The sequence below is a fragment of the Oncorhynchus masou genome, chromosome 22 (genome assembly GCF_036934945.1).
Source record: "Oncorhynchus masou masou isolate Uvic2021 chromosome 22, UVic_Omas_1.1, whole genome shotgun sequence".
Classification (NCBI taxonomy): domain Eukaryota; kingdom Metazoa; phylum Chordata; class Actinopteri; order Salmoniformes; family Salmonidae; genus Oncorhynchus; species Oncorhynchus masou.
Window position 1 is genome coordinate 36,337,987 of NC_088233.1, and position 9,996 is coordinate 36,347,982.

Below are 9,996 nucleotides of genomic sequence, written 5' to 3' on the forward strand. Positions count from 1 at the left end.
TCTGATTTGTCAAGACACACTCAATTACATTAGCACAGCTTTCACACTAAAGTTACACATGCACACACAATGTGTGTTAACCCCTCATAAAAATGAAAGAGTTGTGTGTGTTTGTGTCTGTATGTGTCTGCGTGTATGTGTCTACGTGTGTTTGTGTCCATGTGTGTGTCCATGTGTGTGTGTCTATGTGTGTGCCTGGGGGTAGCAGGCGAACCAATAACCTGACAGAGATGGTCTGCCACATTTACCTGTGCAGACTCATTTATTTGCATCTGGGAGGACCAGACACGGTTACCATGGCAACATGCAGATCCCCCCCCCCCCCGCGGTTGAAATATTGGGACGATCAAAAGGACCCATTACTAACTTGACGAAGTGGAGTGCCCCCTCCCTTTTAAAGTTAGCCTTTAACAACAATTACACACATAAGAAAGGCATCCTGAAGAGAGAGAGCAGCTGGGGGGAGTAACGGAGAAGTATGTTACGCCAACAAATCCGTGACAGCTGAAGAGAGAAACCTGAGAGCAGGAAGCAGAGAGGGAAGACAACAGATGTAGGATCTTGATTTGAGCCAGTTTGCTACAGCAGGAAAATAATTCTGCAGCAACAGGAAATGTGAATTATTATGTGGATTATAATTAATGGATTTTTTTGTAAGTGCAAATCAAGGTGGACATTTTAAAATAGAAATTACAAACGTTTGAAGCCTTTTTAAACCTTGAATACACTACATTTCCAGCTATGCAGAAAAATTATCATCTACAAAAGAGGAAATTAAGTTCCTACATCTGTACAATGAGTCTGGCTGAGGTCAGCACTGTCTGGGACCGACTGCAGAATTGAGAAACTAACTGATAAACTAAATTGCACAAAAAAGAGAGAGAGAGAGGGAAGTTGCCAGTTCTACTCATTCACTCACCACTAGGGGATGTTGGGAGTAGTGGACAGCATGGACACAGCACAACTTGGTAGGTGTGTGTATCTGCCAAGCAAATACGTCTTAAGGTCCTGAAAATGGGTGGGCATCAGCAACAGTGTTGTCTTTTATGTGATGGCTGATATGGTGTGTAGTGTGTAGTATGTGATGCATGTGTGTAGTGTGTGTAGTGTGAACGCAGGGCGAAGTGAGCCAACCTCTGACCTCCTCAGTGGCGATTTTAGCATGTAAATCTTTAGCATGTAAATCTTGGGGCAAACTCCAAAACATTTTTTAGATGCATGCCAGCACAACCACTACACAATATTGTATTATTTTATTAGGCCTATGTGGTCTAAAAATGAAGGAAAATACAATCACGAGATCCACTTTTATAGACAATATACCGACGAACAGACAAAAACCAAATCAACCCTCGCAATATTAGCTGGAATTTCATGGGTCTATTATTGAACTTTTTGTAGAAAAAAATATTTGAATGGGAAGAGACTGTCACTGGCAAACAAGGTTACAGACCCAACAACATTATATAGAATCCCCTCCTCATGAAGAAAAGCACATGACCTAATTATAATACACAAAGTATGCAAAACAATTAAATAATTCCAACATTGCCTAAATTGATGAATAAGATACTAATGAGATAGACATACAATATATAAGCAATATAACAATTGAGATGTACAAACTATGGCATAAGGGAATGATGAACAAATAAGTGGCAAGCTGTAATTTCAATTAAGACATTAATGAGCAAGTTGTCGATATAACTATTTGTTCAGCACTTTTGAGATATACGGCGACAGAATTCAGAACATGTGTCGTTCTTACAGTATTCTCCCTGCATACCAAGTCAGAACTGTAGGATAAATGACGGGGGCATATAACAAAAGCTATTACAATATTCAATGATGACATTTCTCCAAAACAGGCTATAGGCTACAAGTTCACCACCAAGTCAGAACAGTTGGCTAAGTTCTGAGGGGGAGAGGGACCAAATTCTTATGGTGAGACACATGTGCTACCAACAGCTTACTACACATTATACACTTAGTATTATTTTCTTAGTTACAGTATACATATCTCCCTGGCATATTACATCATTTATGCAGCTCTATCTATTCAAGACATATTTTTTAACTTGCAGTCCTTTTTTTGGGCAAACTTTGTCATCAAAGTCTGTCATTCTCTGGATTAATGCTGCTTTCAAAATAACTGGGAACTCAGAAAAAAACAAGGTCGATTCATGTCATCAATGATTTTCAATTCGGAGCTCTTGAAAGAATTCAGAGTTGAATGACCTATCAAAACGTATTTTGCCAGTCGAAGCAATTTTTTTGAGAGTTCTCAGTTATCTTGAACGCACTGAAGTCTTAGATTTCAGTTGTTTTGAACGCCAATGTACTCAAACATTTCTGTCCCATGGTGTTACGAGTGAATGTTTATCCCTTTAAGCTTGGAAAAGAGACCCTTTCAGACAGATGTTTTAAATCCTTAAAACCAGACTTGGACCACACACCCTCTCCACCAAATAGCAGGCAGGGGAAGCAAAATAGTGATTGCTTTGCGATACTTGCAGTTAGCCGTTGATTCCTTCCAAACCACTCATTGTTGAATTTGCGATTTCCGACTTGTTGTGTAATGTTTATGACCAATGGTCAATGAGCACCGGTACGTTTTATCTATCATTTTTCTTCATATGACAAGGATTGAAAAGGATTCGCCAGTAGATTGTCAAGGTATTTCATAATTTGTCTAGCTTGCTAGCTATGATTGTGAAAGTATGATGTCAGTCCAATCAAAGCTACAGTAGATATAACCTAATTTGACGTTATCTTATCTGTGGTGGACAACCTTCAGCCTTCTTGGACGGGCACTACTAATGTATATTTATGGCAACACCCAAGGGGGCTTGAACTGTCTAGCTCTCCCTGACGATTTGACGTTGACAAAGTGTCCTCATGAGTGACAGAACACTGAGCCAATCATGGCGCAACTAGAGAAGATTACCAATGCCTACGCTCTGTATTTTTGCTGGCTGTCCCTCCACCAAAACAAATTACTGAGCTGGGCTTAAACACTTTCACTTTCTTGAGTAAGGCAGCTTCAAAGAGACCATGTTTGTATGTGGCTTTATTATTTTTTTTTACATTGCTTGTACACTAATATGTGACATGAATTAATGCCAAAATAACATGTAAAACAGGTGGGGCTGCCCCACCCACCCTGAATGACGGGTCGCCACTGGATCTCCTACAGAGAGGGACCCGCCCATCCTCCCCCAACCGATGACTTTGTTAACCCCTCAGAGCGTCTCTTTTCATCTCATAATTTCATTTTTCATCCCTAGCTTGCTTTGATCCGCTCCCACTCTACTGTTCTTTTCAGATCCTTCTCACCTCATCCTCCTCCTCCTCCTCCTCCATCCACTTGCTCTGTCTCTGTTATTACTTTCTGTGTTTGTTTTACAGATTTTCTCCACTCTCTCGCTTTCTCGCCTCTCTTGTGTTCCGTCTCTCTTTCACCCACACCCATCATTCAAGCCTTTCCCTTTTCTACCAAATCCAAATTTCAAAGTCAAATAACATCACTGGCAGAGCAAATAGGAGATCTGCAGTGCCAAATCATTTCACACATTGGCATCTACATCAAAACAGAGACAAAGAAAACATACAATACAAATGTGATTGATCTGTCCCTCTTTCCTCCCTCTCCCTCCATCTCCCTCCCCCTACCTTTCTCCTGGCTATGGTGCCCAGGTGTCGAGGAAGAGAACCTGTAATTGTGCAGTTGAGGGAGATGAGCGAGGAAGGGTTTTCTGTGCAGCTTCTGGTTACATGAACAACCTGACAGCTGGACACTGTCACCTATGAACTTTGCCCCATCCGTCAGATGTGTATTGCTCACTCTCTCGCGACCCTCACTGATTCTCCACAGACTTGTGTTCAAGTGTTTTGTTGTGAGAGCATGTCACTCAGTTTCACAATACAAGATTGGTAAGAGAACAAAGGGTCTCGCGTCCTTCAAACTAGAGGGCCTTGAGGGGTATGTCCGTAGTCTATTCATTATATGTTTGTGTTTAATGTTTACACAGTGGTGGTTGTGTTTACTCTCTCTAGGGAAAAATGGATTTGGAGTGTGGTAAATTTACATTTCTCTCTTGAAACTGCGGGATAAAATAAAACCAAATGAGTAGAGTGGACCTATGAGTAGAGAGTATTGTTGGCCTAATGACTCTGACCTCTCTCCATTCCCCCTTAACTATGGTTGTTCTAATTTACATCTCTTTATGGTTCCACTTACTTCCCAAATATTACTGTGCTTTCTTAAACATGTGTTCTGCCTTAGGATGGCAAGCAAGGAATTAAAAGGGTGTTCACCCGTCTCTGTGGCACAAATAGCCAATCACCACAGATGCATTATACGAGAGAGATTGAGGATGAGAGAGAGAGAGAGAGAGATGCAGACAGGAGCAGTTTTTGTTGAGTTGTGGTTAAGCGGTTTTCTCCGGTGACCAGCCTCGTTATTGACCTGCCTGTGGTCTAGTACAGTCTAGTACAGAGTCTGATGCCTGCTCCTCTCATGGGACTGATGTGCACATCAGACACAGCATCAGCCTCTGAGCTATTGAATGGAAGGAGACAAAGACTCTCTGAACACTACAAATAACAGGCTGGGTAGGATACACACCTGTTGGGGAGACACAATATAAACTAATATAATCAATCACAACAGTGAGACTAAAAACAAAATGTGACAACGTCACTCACAGCACCCTGTTCACCAAGGGATATTCTGTAATATGATAGGCCAAAGTAGTATTTTTTGGTATTTTATTAGGATCCCCATTAGCTGTTGCAAACACAGCAGCTACTCTTCCTGGTGTCCACACGAAACATGAAACATGACACAATACAGCACATTAATAGACAAGAACAGCTCAAGGACAGAACTACATCAAAAAGAAATAAAAGGCACATATATCCTACATATCAATACCAATACATACACAAACTATCTAGGTCAAATAGGGGAGAGGCGTTGTGCCGTGAGGTGTTGCTTTATCGGTTTTTTGAAACCAGGTTTGGTGTTTATTTGAGCAATATGAGATGGAACGGAGCTCCATGCACCAAGGCTCTATATAGTATTCTACACTTTCTTGACTTTGTTCTGGATTTGGGGACTGTGAAAAGATCCCTGGTGGCATGTGTGGTGGGGTAAGTGTGTGTGTCAGAGCTGTGTGTAAGTTGACTATGCAAAGAATTAGGGATTTTCAACACATTAACACATTACTGGTTTCTTAGTGTTAATGTGACCAAAACCACAGAAATGTGTTTGTGTGATGTCATCCTAAAATGTAATACATTACTGGATTGACACTGTCTTGGTTCTTGTAAAGTAGGCAAGTCATTAATGCTTAGGGTAGTTGTAGAATGGCACATACAGTAATTATCCTAATGTTTGATGATCAGATCGTTAATGACCAATGTGTGGATGAGACCATTAGTCACTCGGAGGATTGGTTTCTATCATGAATAGGTAAAAATGAGTTTTTAATGGCGCTCTGGGCTCCAGGGAGGGAAGACTACAATTGTGGTCTGAGAAATCGCACATGATCTTTCCCATGTCTGATTCTATCCCTCCTTCCTCCGTCTAATCTCTGTCTCCATATTGTCCTCTGTCTCAGTGAACAAAAGGAAAATGGCTTCTATGGCTAGCAGGGGCCTTTGAGGGTCAAGCTATTATTGGGTGTGATATTTCCATCCATGGTGTAAATGTCTGATGTCAACCAATTTAGCAGTGGCCAGAGCAGATGGGGGGAGATGCTACAAAGAAAGTAAGGAAGAGGGGAGGAGGACGATAAGATAAGGTAAAGTTTTAGACAACTTTGTTGTACATGAATGGAATGCAACTTCAATTGTATTATTGTACAATAGTATAAGTAGAATAGTGGTATTCATTACAGTAATACAACATGTGCGTGTGTGAACCTGTGTGTGTGTGTGTGTGTGTGTGTGTGTGTGTGTGTGTGTGTGTGTGTGTGTGTGTGTGTGTGTGTGTGTGTGTGTGTGTGTGTGTGTGTGTGTGTGTGTGTGTGTGTGTGTGTGTGTGTGTGTGTGTGTGTGTGTGTGTAAGTTTGTATGTATGTTTGTGTGTGTGTGTGAGAACAATTTTCTATGTAGAAACGTGATGGACTGTGATGGCATTAGTAACTCAAATCAAATCAAATGTATTTATATAGCCCTTTGTACATCAGCTGATATCTCAAAGTGCTGTAACCACCTAACTGAGGAACTCAATTTAACCTTGCGCAATACCCTAGATGCAGTTGCACCCCTAAAAACTAAAAACATTTCTCATAAGAAACTAGCTCCCTGGTACACAGAAAATACCCGAGCTCTGAAGAAAACTTCCAGAAAATTGGAACGGAAATGGCGCCACACCAAACTAGAAGTCTTCCGACTAGCTTGGAAAGACAGTACCGTGCAGTACCGAAGAGCCCTTGCTGCTGCTCGATCATCCTATTTTTCTAACTTAATTGAGGAAAATAAGAACAATCCGAAATTCTTTTTGATACTGTCGCAAAGCTAACTAAAAAGCAGCATTCCCCAAGAGAGGATGACTTTCACTTTAGCAGTGATAAATTCATGAACTTCTTTGAGGAAAAGATTATGATTATTAGAAAGCAAATTACAGACTTAAATCTGCATATATTCCTTCAAAGCTCAGTTGTCCTGACTAAATAAACTTCAGTTAGTGCTAAATACGGCTGCTAGAATCCTGACTAGAACCAACAAATTTGATCATATTAAAGGTTGAGACCGAGTTTGCGTCTCTTACATGGGTAGGCAGACCATTCCATAAAAATTGAGCTCTATAGGAGAAAGCCCTGACTCCAGCTGTTTGCTTAGAAATTCTAGGGACAATTTGGAGGCCTGCGTCTTGTGACCGTAGCGTACGTGTAGGTATGTACGGCAGGACCAAATCAGAGAGATAGGTAGGACCAAGCCCATGTAATGCTTTGTAGGTTAGCAATAAAACCTTGAAATCAGCCCTTGCCTTAACAGGAAGCCAGTGTAGGGAGGCTAGCACTGGAGTAATATGATCAAATGTTTTGGTTCTAGTCAGGATTCTAGCAGCCGTATTTAGCACTAACTGAAGTTTATTTAGACAGAAAGTTTCTGATTTTTGCAATGTTACGTAGATGGAAAAAAGCTGTCCTTGAAATGGTCTTGATATCTTCTTTAAAAGAGAGATCAGGGTCCAGAGTAACGCCGAGGTCCACAGTTTTATTTGAGACGACTGTACAACCAGAGGAAAAGAATAGCACAACTGTGAGTTCCTTTCCTATCTCGCAAGTCAGCCTGATATCAGACGCTGACAGGAGGCAGCAGTTCTGCACAGAAAAACGTTGTGTATCATTAACAACCACGGAGAAAACAATGAGGAAGTAGATAATAACTCCTGTAAATACTGTACGACACACTGAGAAATGTGACGGCCGACAGGTACTTAGCACCTCTGCCAAGAGTGTCAGCAGTTGACACAGTTTTACGTCTGATATTTGCTTTGTTGAAATACTCCAGGCCACAAGGCGGCAGTAGCCTGTTTGGCTTGTGCCTGTTGTAGCTCATGTATGTTAACTAGCAAGCTGTGCTTATGCTGTTGCTAGCTAGCTAGAATTTGTTGTAAGCCCTTGTTGATACTAACCAGATGGCTTCAACTAGCTATGCTAGTTACATTATTTATTCAGCTTGCTAGATAGCTAGCTTGGTAAAGCATTTAGTGTTGTGTGCATTTTTTCCTTTTTCTTGTCACTTCTGTCTTCTCCCCCATGTGGAGGTTCGTGCTTTCTGATTGGCTCAAAGTCAAGTTCTCGGCCACTGACAAGCACTGTGATTCTACAAGTAGAAACGGCAGGTTCGTTGGTATCAGGTCGGTACACAGGGGGGCGTCTTTTGTTCTAGCAAGAGAAGGAAAGGCCTCCTACGGTGCTAAGTACCTATCGGCAGTCAGATTTCCTGGTGTGTTTCTACCATAATAGACAATCAATGGGACTATGTAGGGAACAAACCAACTACTTACACAGGGCTCTGTGTTACTTACTGTTGAATCAATCAGTAATAGATATCTTAGATATCTTTTAGAGCTTATAAACAATAGACAAAAATAATTTGAGCAAATCAGGTGGACTGTGTCTGTTGTGACTGGATCTGCAGAGAAGAGAAGACTAAAGAGTGAACAGAATATCTGTGGAATAAGATGGGATGCAGTAATAGAGAAGGGAGAGAGCAGCAGAAGTGTCAGTGGTAGATGAGAATGCTGCAGGACTCGCAGTGGTAGTAGAGAAAGGGCTCTGGAGGGGAGAATGGGGGTTTGACTCAGTCCCGGAAAGCGCCGAGCAGCCATAAATTAGCCTGTGCTGTTGAAGGGATCCACAGCTGGCTCCCAAACACGGCAAAATAATTGCACTGTTTCCCCCTTTCCTTTTCCTCTGATACCCAGAGAAGAGACAGCCCAATCACTGTGCTGGAAATAACATTTGGTGATCCTCCTCGCCTTCGCTCACCTGTGTCACATAGTGAAAGAACGAATGGACACACGCATGCATGGACACACGCATGCATGGACACACACACACACACACACACACACACACACACACACACACACACACACACACACACACACACACACACACACACACACACACACACACACACACACACACACACACACACACACACACACACACACGCGCGCACACGCACGCACACACTTCCTATGTGTCTTTCAAACATATTTTCCTTTCCAATAACCATAGTAAAGTATATAGAAATGGAAGCCTGTATACATGGCATCATGATTAGATGAGGTTTTGATCAGATGAGGTTAGAGCTGTGACCCCACCTGAGGAACAGAACAAACACAACCCTGTCTGTTGGAGTTGGGATAGAAAAGCAAACATGATCATCTTGCAACCAATCTCCACACAAATGAATGAAGCTTTGAATAAGGGGCTGCCTCTTTTTGAGTGTCATAATGGTCCATAATACTTTTGATTTGGATTTTTTTTGAAATAGTATAATCCGGCTGAAGCTTTTAGAAATAATTTCATAATAGGCCTCTGTCTACATTACTCTCTCTGTGTGTGTGTTATAAGCACCACTGTGTGTGTTGTGTATCCTCTGTGGGATAGAGAGAGGAAGTTAGAAGGGAACGACACAGTGACAAGGACACAGTGACCCTGGATGAAAGAAGCAGTGGAGGAGAGGAGAAGAGGAAAAGGGTTACAGGTAAAGCCAGGAAAAGGAGAAGAATACAGGAAGAGATAGGACAGGTAGCCTTCTCTCTTCTCACATCCTCTTCTGCATTAATGTTATTTATGCCATTTCTCTTTTTTCCTTTTCTTACATTCCCTCCGTCTCCTCATTATCCTCTCCAGCGCAGCGGGATGACGGGGAAGGTTACCTTAAAAATGAGGCGGAAACTGACCTTGCCCTCCTCCTCATCCTTCCTTTCATCACAATGCTGGGCTAAATTGCCTATTATTTCTCAATTTCTCCCTGTCCCCCCTCTGTCTGTGTATTAATTATGGCAGGCAGAGACTGAGAGGATGATGGGCGTGTGGCTCTTTGTGTGGACGCTCATTAACTCTGAGGATGCTTGAACACATTTAGAGTCTCCGTGTTTCAAACCTTAAGAGTCTATTGACGCCCCCGTGCGTCAATCTAATGAACATAATTAAACAATCCCCATCAAAATCCGTCAGTTTAAGCTAGAGATATTTGTTTTTTTTATCATGGGCTGCGTCTCAATCCAGCGGATCTTCCAATGTTGGCCGTCTCCCATCTGTGGTGGAAAGTGGCAGAGCTACACCGCTGTATGTCAGACCAGGAGACATCCCGAAAATCGCTCTTTTCACGAAAACGTCTGTAGTGTCCGAACGGTTTGGCCTGAAAACTAGTATGACCCCTGTATGGAAAGATGAGACTGCTGTGTGGCTAACCTCCAACTACTATCCACAGGAAATATGCAAACAACAGCAGATAACTGCA